Source organism: Pelophylax lessonae (genome assembly GCF_965119305.1).
Source record: "Pelophylax lessonae genome assembly, chromosome: 2".
NCBI lineage: Eukaryota > Metazoa > Chordata > Amphibia > Anura > Ranidae > Pelophylax > Pelophylax lessonae.
Window position 1 is genome coordinate 34,622,963 of NC_138769.1, and position 15,314 is coordinate 34,638,276.

Genomic DNA, 15,314 nt, shown 5'->3' on the forward strand with positions numbered 1-15,314 from the left:
TGGGGTTCCCCCCAGGTTCCAAACCAGGCCCTTTGGGCCCAGTATAGAATTTGAGGGTAGCCCCACGCTGAAAAAACGTCGTGGGGTCCCCCCCAAAATCCATACCAGACCCTTATCCGAGCATGCAGCCCAGCAGGCCAGGAAAGGGGAGTGGACGAGCGAGCGGCCTCACCCCCCATGGACCACACCAGGCCACATGCCCTGAACATGGGGGGGTGTTGGTGCTTTGGGGCAGGGGGAGCTCTGCACCCCCCACCTCAAAGCACCTTGCCCCCATGTTGATGAGGACAAGGGCCTCATCCCCACAACCCTGGCCGGTGGTTGTGGGGGTCTGCGGGCAGGGGGCTCATCGGAATCTGGAAGCCCCCTTTAACAAGGGGCCCCCCAGATCCCGGACCCCCTCCCTATGTGAATGGGTATGGGGTACACTGTACCCCTACTCATTCACCACATAAAAGGCAGTGTATGGAAATAACGACAGGAGACGTTTTGAAAAGTTTATTAAAAATCTTCATCCGGCTCTTCTTGTCTTCTCCTCTCCGGGGTCTTCTGCTCTTTTGCTGTCCGCTCTTCTTGTCTTCTCCTCTCCGGGGTCTTCTGCTCTTTTGCTGTCCGCTCTTCTTGTGTTCTTCTCTCCGGGGTCTTCTGCTCTTTTGCTGTCCCCTCTTCTGCTGTCCTCTCTTCTTTTCTTCTCCTCTCCGGTCTTCTGCTCTTTTGCTGTCGGCTCTTCTTCCTCCGGTCCTCCTCCGGCGACGTCTCCGGTGATTATGCTGGTCTCCGGTCTCTGCAGCTTATTATATAGCCATTAGGGGCGTGGCCCCGATGACGTCATCGGGAGGCCCCGCCCACTCATGTCACAGAAGACGTCATCTGTGACATGAGGGGGCGGGGCCTCCCGATGACGTCATCGGGGCCACGCCCCTAATGGCTATATAATAAGCTGCAGAGACCGGAGACCGGCATAATCACCGGAGACGTCGGCGGCGGAGGACCGGAGGAAGAAGAGCTGACAGCCGACAGCAAAAGAGCAGAAGACCGGAGAGGAGAAGAAAAGAAGAGAGGACAGCAGAAGAGGGGACAGCAAAAGAGCAGAAAACCCCGGAGAGAAGAACACAAGAAGAGCGGACAGCAAAAGAGCAGAAGACCCCGGAGAGGAGAAGACAAGAAGAGCGGACAGCAAAAGAGCAGAAGACCCCGGAGAGGAGAAGACAAGAAGAGCCGGATGAAGATTTTTAATAAACTTTCCAAAACGTCTCCTGTCGTTATTTCCATACACTGCCTTTTATGTGGTGAATGAGTAGGGGTACAGTGTACCCCATACCCATTCACATAGGGAGGGGGTCCGGGATCTGGGGGGCCCCTTGTTAAAGGGGGCTTCCAGATTCCGATGAGCCCCCTGCCCGCAGACCCCCACAACTACCGGCCAGGGTTGTGGGGATGAGGCCCTTGTCCTCATCAACATGGGGGCAAGGTGCTTTGAGGTGGGGGGTGCAGAGCTCCCCCTGCCCCAAAGCACCAACACCCCCCCATGTTGAGGGCATGTGGCCTGGTGTGGTCCGGGGGGGTGGGGCCGCTCGCTCGTCCCCTCCCCTTTCCTGGCCTGCCGGGCTGCATGCTCGGATAAGGGTCTGGTATGGATTTTGGGGGGGAACCCCACGCCGTTTTTTCGGCGTGGGGCTACCCTCAAATTCCATACCAGACTCGAAGGGCCTGGTTTGGAACCTGGGGGGGAACCCCACGCAGTTTTTTTCCCATTTTTGCCGTGGAGTTCCCCCTCAAGATTTTCACAGTGAAGGTCGCGCCGCAAGTCGGATCCGACTTGCGGTGCGACTTCCATTCAAATCAATAGGCTCCCATAGGGAACCATTGATTTTGAATGGAGGCAGAAAAACGCTGCTAAAAGCAACATGGCCAAACGTGCAATAACGCAAATGGAAAAAGCTACTGAAAGCACGTTTAACAGCTGCTTTTTCCCGGCGTCAGAAATAGCTTTGCAGGACGTTTTTTCTAACGTCCTGTGTACATGGACCCTTACTCTGCATATTCTGCAGGTTTCCCCTCGGAGTGCGGGGTTTTGTTTTTTGTGTTTATCTTTTTACCAGCATTGTATCTTGTTCTCTTACCAAGTTGTTAATTAAAGAACTGAAAAAATGTTCAAAGCTTCCAAAAAGAGCATCTGCCTTAATATCCTTAAAGCCTGGGCAATAAGTCATGCTGAAATTAAACCTAGCGAAAAAGAGGGACCCCTCAGCCTGTCGGCAATTCAGGTGCTTGGTCAGCTTAACATACTTAAGGTTTTTGTGAACCATGTAGATGGTAATTTAATATTGGGTCCCCTCCAGCCAATGACCCTTCTCTGCCAAGGCCCATTTTACAGCCAGAAGCTCTCAGTTACCAATGTAGTAGTTTCGCTCAGATAGATAGAACTTGTGAGAATAGAACGTGCAGGGATAAATGTTGGATGTTCCAGGGCCCCAATCTCAGAAGCATGGGCCTCCAACAGGGAATGTGAGGCAGCGTCCAAATAGCTCAAAACAGGAGCTGAAGAATGAATGTCTTTCTTAGTAAGGTCAGTATTTGGCACTACCAGGGTGGAGAAGCCTTGGATACATTTTCTAACAAAATTGCAAACCCTAGGAATTGTTGAATGGCACAAAGATCCATAACAGAGGCCACAGCAAAATAGGTCAGAATCTTGGCGAGATCCATAGCAGCATGAAAAATACATGTCAGTTGGGTGCAGAAATAGCGTTCTCGAAACCTGGCCAACATTAATTGGACATGATGCTGATGATCTGCCAACGACTGGGAATAAAACAGAATGTCACTCAGATGACAAGGGACATGCTCAGGTAGTTGCAGAGAATATTAACAAATTCCTGGAAGTCAGCTGTCTTACACTCCATCCCTATTATGAATGCAAACTAAAATGAAAGCTCTCTTGAAAAAAAGCTTGAAAAAAAGTCAGGCTCCCTGGAAGCAGCTGAACATCTCCACGATCAAAGAAAATAGGTATCAGTTGGGAATGCTAATCTGATTCAGGTTTCTATAGCTGATATATGGGCTGTGGGTGCCATTTTTTCGCTACGAAAACAAAACCTGAACCAGAAGGTGAAGATGAGAGATGTACGAACCCCTTTTCCAGGTTTTCACCACCAATATAGACCTTCATGGTCTGGTTTTCAGGCTCAAAGAGGGGGGTGAGGCACTAGGGAGTATATCAATCAGGCAGTCACAAGGCCGATACAGAGGTAGCTCAGAACCACTCAGGACTCAATGCTAGGAAGAGATTTAGTGGCCCAGGAAGCTAGAACTATTTGCTGATGTAGACAGCGCTCGGTGTCCCAAGCCACAATCTTCTGAGCAGCCCAAAAGATACTCAGGCTGCATGTACATAACCATAGATACCCCAAAGCGGGCCAGGGAGCAGACGATGAAGAAAGAAATGTGTTCCTGATTAAAGTGCTATCATGGGATTTTCAAGGTCAAAACAAAGGTCGAAATAGGAGAGAATTGAAGCTTTGTCAAAGAAGTTAATGGCTGAGCCAGAGTCCACAAAGACAGCTTAAGAGTTTGGTAACAAATTCCAGAGGGAACAATAACTTATTGCGTTTATTTGGGTAACTGCTTGTGAAATGACCCTTGAAACCACAACAGAGGCAAAGCCCAAGGTTTCTACTGAAAAGCTTCTCTTGGTTGGTATGGCAAGTGGCCCCAATCTGTAAAGGCTCATCCGCTGAAAAAGTGGCAGCACGATCCTCGGGTAAGAGCAAGGGAGGGGCAAAGGAGAAAAAGAGTAAGAATTGGCCAGTATTTCAAAGTGGGCGCTCACAAAGGTGCCAGTTGATATAGATTGCCAGCTGGATGTTTTCCATCATCTCAGGTGTGGGGTTATTAACCTAAGCATCCTTGTTAGTTTTGGACAGCCCCGCTCTAAATTGGCTACGATGTACAAGATCATTCCTGCCAGAGCCCGGGGTTCATCTCCGGAAATCAAAACAATATTGCTTGGTGGACAGCTTTATTTGATAAAGAGCATGGAGGTTTTCTTTTGCCGTGTGTAATAATCTGATTCTGTCGGAATAATTCACTCGAGGGCTGTTGTAGCGTATCTTTAAAATATTGTAAAGAGTGTGATTGGTTGCCATTGAGGTAGTTACCTATCCTGAAAAGCCCCTTATTAAGCCACCAAAGGAATGGCATTGGTGTCAAGCCGCGTGAGAGAACTCAGGGTTGCAAAACATGGGGGCCAGTGGAGTAAGTGGGGATGACAGGGTTTTTCAATGTTTTACTCCACCCCAAACCACTAGGGAATGGGACAGGGTAGGGCATAAAATAGGGGGAGAAGGCGGTCAGGAAGCCACATTAGGGAACCAATGGCAAAAGGGTGGCATGAGAGAGCTTCAATAGAGACCCAAAGAGTTGTGGATCCCTTGGCTGTTGTATAGGACAGCTGAGTTATTTGAGCAGCTTGATAATAAGCTTGTAAATTAGGGAGGCCAAGTCCACCACTCGGTTTTGAGACATATAACGTCAATTTATTCATTCTAGGTTTTTTTATTGTCCCAAATAAAACAAAGAACTTCTGATTGTAAATGCTGCAATTCTCTTTTCGGGGACAGCAGTCGGTAGGGTTCTAAAATAGTAAAGTATTCAGGATAGAAATGTAATTTTTTTAGAGTTTATTCTACCAAACCACGATAAGGGATAGTCTGCCCACTGCCGAAGATCTTCCCGAAGTTGGCGAAAGATTGGAGGATAATTAGCCCGATAGAGAGTGTCAATTAAAGGAGTCAATTGAATCCCTAAATAGGGAAGGGAGTGTAGTGCCCATTGAAAGTTATAAGTGTTGCGTAAGGTCTGCACCATCAAGGGAGGTAAAGGAATATTAAGGGCTGTTGTTTTTGGGTGTTCAGAGAAAGTCCTGAGAGTTGGGAAAATTGGTGAAGCAAAGTCAATAGATTAGGTAGGGTAGTTTGAGGGTTAGTGACATGCATGAGGGTGTCGACGGCAAATAAGGAACATTTATGCTCCTGTTGTCCACAACATATACCATTTATGATAGGATGGGATCAAATCGCTATGGTTAAGGGTTCAATTGCCAATGCAAATAGTAATGGAAAAAGTGGGCAGCCTTGTCATGTTCCAGGTCGGATAGAAACGAAAGCGACTTAAAACCCTTAATGGAAACCTGAGCTGATGGATTGCTGTAAAGCATTTTCAGTAGTAAAATAAAGGTAGAGCCGAATCCAAAGGCCTCTAGAGTGGTAAATAAATAATCCCAATTTAGGCTATCATAGGCCTTATGAAGGTCTGATGTAAAAAGTAAAATTTCTCTAGGGAGAGAAGAATCTCAGTTGGAGCGTACCGAAGAGATCAAGGCTATACACTGACAGAACTGATCTAATGTTTGGCGTTCTTTTTTAAAGCCGGATTGATCTTTATGGCTATAGTGCACTAAAAAAGTGCCTGTACGTAAAGCTAGAAGTTTCGTTAGAATTTTGAGGTCACAATTATTCAATGAAATAGGGCAGTAATTAAGGATATCAGTAGAGTCTTTATTCAGTTTGGGTATAACGCTGATGAAGGCCCTACTCTAACCACTCAGTATGAGGGGTCAACTGTTCATAACATGTTTTATAGTAGTTGTTGGGGAGACTGTCGGGACCTGGTGATTTATTTAAGGACAATGTTTTGATAGTATTGTGAATTTCTTTGACTGTAATGGGTTGATCCATGAGCTCCCTATGGGATTCTGAGAGATGGTAGAGATAAGGTATTCAGGATTCTATTAATAGAACTGGAAACAGGATCGTGAGGTGGATTATATAATTTGGTATAAAAATTCAGAAAATCTTGGAGGATTTTTAGGGGATTTTGAGAGAGGCTGTACGTGTGTTTGGGGGTGAGTTTACGCGCTAACAACGAGTCTGGTCGGTCATGCCAGGTAATAAAATGTATGATTAGCCCAGCGTAAGTCTTTTTCCGCCTTTGTAGTTAGGCAAATATTAAGTTCCGTGCGAGCTTGTTCAAGTTTGTTTAGTAGGTCAGGGTGGGGGGAACGTTTATGTTGGTCAGCTATGGCTTCGTATTCCTTGGCTTTGGCAGTAATCACCTCGTTGTGAGCTTTCTTAAGTCTAGATGATAGCTGAATCAGAAAATCCCAGATAGTAGCTTTATGTGCCGCCCAGTTGATAGCGGAGTTAGTGTCTTCTGATTTATTAGTATCAAAGTAGGTTTTCAAGTGGGTGCTGATATCTAGACAAAGGGATTAATTACTGAGGATAGATTTATTCAAACACCAATGAGATTTAGCCAATTTGACCGTCAAATAGTAAAACAACAGGGTCATGGTCAGACCAGGGTGTTGAAACTATCTTAGCTGAAAGTAGTCTAGGTAACAGTCCCAAAAGAAGAAATATAGGGTCAATACGGGAATAGCGGTTGTATGTTCTAGAAAAATGAGAGTAGTCGTGAGCAGTAGGATTGGCCTCATTCCAAGCATCAATAAGATCATGGTGGTGTAACAGCTGAGCAAATTTGTGGCTCTTTTAAAGGGGGATTGTAGCTGAGATGTGGGATTTGTCTAAAAATTGATCTAGCGCCAAGTCAGAGTCACCTGCTAGAATAACATCTCCCTCGAACTCTGGAGCTAAAGATCAAAGTAAGGAGTGGAGAAAGGCCACCTGGTTCATATTGGGGGCATAGTAAACCTAAAATGTTACTAAATTCTCTCCCAGGTGTCCCTTCACCAACAAGTGGCGCCCTTCCTTATCTTTCAGTATTTTAGTTTCTGTAAAGAAGAGCCGTCATGACAAACAGGGCTGTGGAGTCGGTAGATAAATGTTCCGACTCCTCAGTTTTTTGTACTTCCGACTCCAACTCCTCTGTATTAATATGCAAATGTATTTTATACATTCCTTGAAGGAAAGAAAGGCAACATACATGTCATTACCACAGGACTACTGGCTGGGAAGTTTTATTAATTTTTTTTTATTAACCACATAAGCTCCGGAAGATTTTACCCCCTTCCTGACCAGGGCCTATTTTGCGATTCGGCACTGCGCGACTTTAACTGACAATTGCGCGGTCGTGCGACACCGTACCCAAACGAAATTTACGTCCTTTTTTTCCCACAAACAGAGCTTTCTTTTGGTGGTATTTGATCATCTGTGTGATTTTTACTTTTTGCGCTATAAACAAAAAAAAGAGCGTAAATTTTGAAAAAATAACAATATTTTTTCACATTTTTTTATATGAAATTCCCCCCCCCCCCAAAAAAAAATGTAAAAATCTAATTTTTTTTTAATTTTTGGCCAATTTGTTTTCTGCTACCTATGTTTGGTAAAAAAAATCACAATAAGCATATTTTGATTGGTTTGCGCAAAAGTTATTGCGTTTACTAACTAAGGGAAAGATTTCTGTCATTTTTGGTGTTTTTTTTTAACGAGTAATGGCGGCGATCTGCGATTTTTTTTGCGGGACTGCGACATTGCGGCGGACAGATCAGACCCTTGACTGACATTTTTGACACTTTTGGGGGTACCAGTGACATTACTGCAGTAATCAGTGCTATAAATATGCACTGTTACTGTAAAAACGACACTGGCAGGGAAGGGGTTAATTTTATTGGAGAGGGAGGGGTTAATGTATGCCTGGTGCTTACTAACGTGTGTGGGGGGAGGTGACTGAGTGACATAGGGACAGATCGCATGTTCAGCTATGCTGAACCCTGCAATCTGTCACTGTTTGTCACTTAGGAGATCCGCCCGCTGTCTCTTGTCTCCAGACTCAATTCCCCGACGATCGGGGAAGAGCGGCGGCGATCGCCGCTGCTCCTCCCCTGGCCCGACTCCCGCTGTGACTGAAAACAGGGGGAGCGAGCCTCCGGCGGCGCGCGGGCGCCGCCCACAAGGGGAGGAGTCCAGCGATGTAGGTCTACGTCGCTGGACAGAATCGAGCCACTTTGCTGCAGTACAGTCAACGTGACTGGTCGGCAAGTGGTTAATCAAGTGGCTGGATAGTAGCAGCAGGCATAAACATCAGGAACAGGAACCTTACCAGTTCAAAAATACAAACCACAATTTTTGGTTGTTTTAGAACAAAAACAAAGCTTATCTATATGAACCAAAAACAAAATCTGTAAAACCTAGAAATGGTTTATATTAATCTTGAAATGTAGTAAAATGCAAATCAATTCAATGTAGAGTTCTAAGGAAGAGAATTGCCTCTGCCAGATCCTCTTTCATAGAGGCTCTTAAGTCAGACTTTAATATTTTTAGGGCTGAAAATAATCTTTCGACACTGACTTGGGTGGGTGGCATTGCAGTAACTATTCTGGCCACATCACTAACGATCTCTGGATAAACAAGGATGGCTTCTTCAACAGTAAGTTTTGATGAGTGATCGTACTTTTCAACTTCTTTTAGTGCCTTATAAAACTCCTATTGGAATTTTTTTATTTGGACATTTACTGGTTCTGTAACGCTTATGCGACGTCGCTTTCCTTTAGCAACTTCCATTTTGTCTAAGAAGGAATCAAAGTCTAGTTTGAAGAAGATGATCCTGAGTAACCACTATTGCTTGAAAAAGAACTATATCCAGTGGAGGTATTTCAGGTCGTAATCCCTTCATGAGAACTGATACATCATAGAGGGCCTTTTTCCCAGTAGCAGTCTGTTCACTGTTCAACAAAAGTCGGCTCATTGGGTCGACATAAATAGCCACTAACAAGATTTCATTTTCCAGCAAAAGACTCTCTTTTCATCATTGAAGATGCAATGCCCTCAGCTATTAACCCTCCATTTTTGTTCAGGCGATATAACAGGCTCTTCCATTCCAAGAGGAATTTACCCGGGGTTAGATCGTCACATTGCAACCTCTTGGTGACAGTGAAGGGGTGAGAAAGAAGGTTCTCCAGCTCTTTTGTTTGTGTCCACTGGCTTTCAGTTAATGCAAGATTTTCATTGTCCATTTCTTCTATGAAGTCTTTAAGTTCAAGCAGACGCTTCACCATTAAATAAGTGCTTCCCCAGCGAGTTGTTTGATCCAAAATGGCTCCTTTTACTGCACATCTTTTCAAAATTGCATCTGTTTTCGGGGCCCTGGATGCAACAGTTACTTGCCGTAATTTGCCAATTAGTGAAGCTGCATGGCGATCTTTTAATCCATCTCTTATGGCAAGTTTCAGTGTATGAACAGCACATCACATATGATGAATGGTAGCAAGCTTCAATGCTTCTTCAACAAAGTTGTCTAAAAAAATGTCAGCATTCTCTTCAGTTTCTAAACTTTCTCCAATACTTGCAGAGCTGTCTTCCTCTAACTCTAATGTCTGTTTGTTACCTTCTTCATCTGCGTTCATCTTCTCAATTGTGCTCAACATGTTAGAAGCGTTATCTGTCACAACACATCAAATCTGTTCCTTTGTAATTTCAAAATCTTCTAGAACACCCTCCACTAACTTCTGAAGGTAATCACTGGTGTGATGTGCCTGAGTGTCCTTTAATCCGAGGGTCCGTGTTATTGTTTTGTTATTTTCATCCACAAATCTAACATTAATAGCAAACTAATTGACTCTGTGACGTGTGCATGCTTCCATTTTAAGGAAGACAAAACGTCCTTTCAGAACTTTCTGTAGTTCTTCCTTTTTACATTTGGCCTCCTCAATTATAAGTTTCCTTATACTAAGTCATTAATTATAACTTTTTGTGAATTGGGACATTTAAACTTGCTTTTTTTTTAACCACTTGCCGACTGCCGCCCGGCTATATACGGCGGCAGTCAGCCCCTCACAGGCAAAGTGACGTAGGGGTACGTCACTAGCCTGTGAGGCTCTAGGGAGTGAGCGCGCGCCGCCGGATGTGCGTTTACGCTCGCTCATGGACCCCCCCGCGCGTGTGCCGGGCACTCGCGATTGTCCATTACAGCGGGAGAAAGGCAGGCTGCTAATGTAAACAAAGCCGCCTGTCATTCTCCTCTGTGTAAGAATGGAGATCATACGGTTCTGCTATGTAGGACCGTTGATCTCTGTTCTTAAACCTCAAGCCACATCCAATCACAGTTAGAATCACGCCCCTAGGGACACACTTAACCCCTCTCTCTCAAATAAAGTTAACCCCTTCACTGCCAGTGTCATTTTTACAGTAACAGTGCATATGTATAGCACTGATTACTGTAGTAATGTCACTGGTACCCCCAAAAGTGTCAAAAATGTCAGTCAAGGGTCCGATCTGTCCGCCGCAATGTCGCAGTCCCGCAAAAAAAATTGCAGATCGCCGCCATTACGCGTTAAAAAAAAACAACAAAGATGTCAAAAATCTTTCCCTTTGTTAGTAAACGCGATAACTTTTGCGCAGACCAATCAAAATACGCTTTTTGCGATTTTTTTTTACCAAACATATGTAGCATAAAACAAATTGGCCGAAAATGTTAAAAAATTTTTAATTTTTACATTTTTTTTGGGGAATTTCATGTAAAAAAATGTGAAAAATATTGTTATTTTTGCAAAATTGACGCTCTTTTTTTGTTTATAGCGCATGATCAAAAAATCGCACAGGTGATCAAATACTGCCAAAAGAAAGTTCTGTTTGTGGGGAAAAAAAGGACGTCAATTTCGTTTGGGTACAGCGTCGCACGACCGCGCAATTGTCCGTTAAAGTCACGCAGTGCCGAATCGTAAAATAGGCCCTGGTCAGGAAGGGGGTAAAATCTTTCGGGGCTTAAGTGGTTAACTTGGACATGGTAAAATGTGGCAGAGCGGCAGCTGCAGAAGTAAGGAGCAGCTGCGGGGAATAAGAAAATAGGACAGATCCTACCCGCAGAGTCTTTCTTTCAGCCAATCGCTACCATTTCCCTTGAGATAAGATGCACATGTGTACCTGTATATCCAGGTGGTAATACAGACAGAGCTTTCTCTTGATATCAGAAAGGCTATTCAATGATTTTATTGTAGGAGAAAATATGCAAAATAATAAAAAGTATATATATTGCTGTCCTAGTTATAAATATATTACAAAGCAAGCCCAGGGCTTATTTTGGTCTCCTGATTTCGAACATCTTATTACCAGATAAAGTTGATCTGACAGCAAGGAGAACCGGGCTAGACGCAGAGAAAAGTATGTTATTCACAAAAAGCATTCCCACTGTGATTGGCTGTCACAGTAATCACATGACTGGGAACTATGCCGATTGGCTCCTGGCAAGTGCTATGGTGCCCCAGCTGTGTAGTGACACCGTGATGACAAGCAGCATGTCCTCACTTGGAAGAAAATACAACAGAACAGCAGTGAGTTATATAAAAGTCCTCTCATGAATAATAATCAGTGTGATGTGGACAGTTAGCTCTAATTCACATGGACAGCCTGCATTCGTTTATTTAAAATGGATGTAAACCTCAGACATGAATTATGAACAAATCCTATCCCTGTATAGTGTGTTTTGGTCCTCTGCTATCAGCATGAGTCACTTCTGACAAGTTTTCCTGACACCAAAAGAAAAAAAGGTGACAGAGGAGGGAGCTCCAGCACACAGCCTGTGATTGACAGCCTCAACTCTGTTCCTGTGTGCTGTGTACAGGGGGGTGTGTCCCCTCCTGCCAATCAGCTCTCTGACCTCTCCTCACTGCACTCTGCAGTGTGTAATTTAAGGTCCCCGCCCCCTTTTTTCGGACAGCTAAGACAAGTTTTATAAATGTGCGCTTTGAATGGCTGTAGAGAAGAGAAGACTGCAGATAAACAGGTAAAACTTATGTAGGAGGACAGTCACTTCACTGGGTATGTGGAAGGGTTTACAACCAATTTAAGCACAGGAGAAATTGATCTGGGAAGTATAAAAAGGTATGCTTTCCAGGTTAAGTTCTCCTGCAATTAAGTGCTCATTCACACCAGAAAATGGGCATTTTTCATGCGTTTTCATGTGTTTATATGTTTAAAGTGGTTGTAAGGGTAGAAGGTTGGTTATTCCAATGCATTCTATGCATTAAGATAAAAAGCCTTCTGTGTGTTGCAGCCGTCCCAGCACCCCCTAACACTTACCTGAGCCCCCTCTCTAACCAGCGTTTTTGCACTGTCCCTTCCTCTCCTGGCCGAGCTTTGGCTCTATGTCTAAATGGACACACAGAGCTGTGACTTGGCTTGGGTGCCCCCACAGCAAGCAGCTTGCTGTGGGGGCACTTGGCAGGAGGGAGGGGCCAGGAGAGCTGAAAGCAACCCAAAAGTGTAACTTCTGCTTATCTGCTCCCCCCCCCCCTCCGGTGCCACATTTGACACCTTTCGTGGGGGGGGGGGGGGATAGGAGGGAACGGGCGCCTGTTTTTGACAGGTACTCTTCCCCACTTCCGGGAGACAACGCCACAGCGTCGTCCACCGGAAGTTCTGTCCTCCTTCTCCTTCCCCCGCCGCTTAGCCTATGTGCAGCGCACTTCACGCATGCGCAGTAGAGCACCGGCTGTGAAGCTGAAAGGCTTTATTGCCAGTTTCCCTTAGAAAGAATGGCGGGGGCAGCACCTGGCAGCGGATCCGAAAATCGACTGGGGTGCTGACATTGCGGGCTCCCTGAACAGTTAAATGTCTATATATTAACAGCTTCTGGACCGCCCGCCACAGTTTTACTGCGGCAGGGTGGCCCTCCTGCGTGAACCGACGTAGCTCTACTTTGGTCGCGCGCCAGCAGCTAGGGGGCGAGCGTGCGGCGCGCTCCCGCCCCCACTTGGCAGGGGAGACTCCGATACACAGGGCAGGCGGCTCCAATTGCCGTCCGACACCTGCGCTCGTTCCCCGCTGAGAAAGAAGAACGGTAAACACAGCTGACTGTTCTTCTCTCTGGAATGATCACAGAGCGCCTGTGATCCTTCTATATAGGATCACATGTCTCTATGGTCATTTCACAAGCCCATCCCCCATACAGTTAGAAACACGCCCCTAGGTACACATATAACCCGTTGATCACCCACAGTGTTAACCCCTTCCCTGTCAGTGTCATTATTACAGTAACAGTGCATATTTTTAGCACTGATTACTGTAGTAATGTCACTGGTACCCCCAAAAGTGTCAAAAATTTTAGTTACGGGTCCGATCTGTCCACCGCAATGTTGCAGTCTCGCTAAAAATCGCAGATCACCGCCATTACTCGTAAAAAAAATAAATAAAAATGACATAAACCTTTCCCATAGTTAGTAAACGCGATACCTTTTGTGCAAACCAATCAAAATACGCTTAGGCTCCGTTCACATGTTAGCGTATGGATTGCGGGCAGAACCGCCGCGATTCGGAGATTATTGCAAATCGCGGGACGCCTGTGCGTTGCCCGTTGATTTGCAATAGCCCCCCAAACGCTGTGCGATGTTGCCGTGATTTCCGCCTGCCGAATCGCGGTAACATCGCGCAAAAAAAATCGCGGGACGCATTACGCCCAAAAAAGTACAAGAGCTTCTTTGGAGCGTATTGCGTCCCGCGATTTGCAATAATCTCCAGATCGCGGGCGGAATCGCGGCGGTTCTGCCCGCGATCCATACGCTTACATGTGAACGGAGCCTTATTGCTATTACCAAAAATATGTAGCAGAAAACAAATTGGCCTAAAATGTTAAAAAATTTTGATTTTTAATTTTTTTTTTATTGGGAATGTTATATAGCAGAAAGTGAAAAATATTGTTTTTTTTTTTCAGAATTGTCGCTCTTTTTTTGTTTATAGCACAAAAAAATAAAAAATCGCACAGGTGATCAAATACCACCAAAAGAAAGGGACCCCCTGTCCGATTTCACCCGATCTTATCCGATCCGATCCTCCAGACCGATGGAAAATAGGGTCACCTGGCGGGATCGGTTAGCGGCGGGTGTCATCGGACATGTCACCGCTGAAATCCGCCGCTCCATAGGGGTGAATATAGAGTCTGATCAGGTTCACCTGAAAAACTGAAAGGCGGACCTGATCGGACCGCCCGTGTGAAAGGGCCCATACACTTTTACTTTGGCTACAGATGAACTGGGGCTGAATTGCTAAAACTTGAGAGTGCAAAATCTGGTGCAGCTGTGTATGGAAGCCAATCAGCTTCTAACGTCAGCTTGTTCAATTAAGCTTTCACAATAAGCCCGGGTTCACATCAGCGCAATTTGACATGAGATTAAGCTGGATACACACTATACAATTTTCTTAAGATTTGTTCCTTTAGATTTACTAAAATCATATAATATGAGGTCAGACCCTTTCAAATTGTATGCAATCAGGCAGGCCCTTTAACTACCTAGTTGAAGGTAAATCTAAAGGAACAACAAAAGTTGTATAGTGTGTATCCAGCTTTAGACTGGTCAAATCGCATGTTAAATTGCAGCCTATTGCTAGCAATGGCACCATTCCAATCGGTGCGATGCTGGCTTTGTGGGGCCACACTGTTTTCCAAAAGTAGTTCCTACACTACTTTTGGCGACTTTGGGGGCGATTTCAATAGACATCTGTGCATGAAGTCGGATTGAACTTCGGCTTTGTAATCGTGCAGATAAGGTCGCACAATTTCAAATCCGCGTTGAATGTGAACAAAGGTTAAAACCTGGAAGCTGATTGGTTTCTCTGCACAGCTGCATCACATTTTGCACTGTTTTAGTAAATCTCCCCCACTGGCAGCATGGAACCAGACATGTTATTTCATGATTCATGACTGTGCGTTTGGCTGAAGATTTAATCACCAGCAACCAGCGATTAAACCCTGGAGGGGTGGGGCGCGTGTGTTACCGGGGGCGTGTCTGGCCACCACAATTATCTGCCATGACTATGCGTTTGGTATGATAACTAGTGATCGACTGATATCGGTTTTTCGTTGCCGATACCTATATTTTGGTCAATGCATATCAGTATCAGCCAATATACTTCGATATGTTTGTACATTTAAAAACATTTTTTTTTTTTGACAGGTACTCTTGTGGAGGGATCTGGGGGTCTAAAAGACCCCAAACCCCTCCTCTGCACTTAAAAGCATTCAAAATGCCAAGTTTGGCATTTTTGAATGCTGTCATTTTTTTGAATCTGGCGCCAGACAGTACCCGGAAGTGATGTCATGACATCACTTACGGGTTTTTGCATGAAGACCCGATCAGAGCCGAATGCGGCTTTGATCGGGTCTTCGGCGGCCGTGCAGGCTGGTTGCCCGGGTCTCCCGGTGGGACGGGAGACCCGGGCGAGCCGCGGAAGGCAGTGGGAGGGAGGGGACATCCCCTCCCGCTCCTTGTAATAACAGCCGAGGTGCTTCTCAGCCACATCGGTTGTCATTACAAGACAGCCGACCATCGGCTATGGACGCCAGTGCCGGGGTGATGCCTCTAG

The 15,314-nt window shown here is 45.4% G+C and overlaps 1 protein-coding gene and 1 pseudogene across 4 annotated transcripts in view; both read right to left on the reverse strand.

Annotated features, from left to right (window-relative positions):
- The window catches only part of ILDR2 (immunoglobulin like domain containing receptor 2), a 352,186-nt gene that overhangs the window by 112,301 nt on the left and 224,571 nt on the right, over positions 1–15,314 (reverse strand). The gene's annotated exons all lie outside the window — the stretch shown is intronic.
- Positions 8,199–14,761, reverse strand: LOC309546603 (annotated as a pseudogene). The gene is made up of 2 exons: positions 14,727–14,761; positions 8,199–9,686 (listed from the first exon to the last, which is right to left on the reverse strand). The product of its transcript is annotated as an uncharacterized misc_RNA (transcript).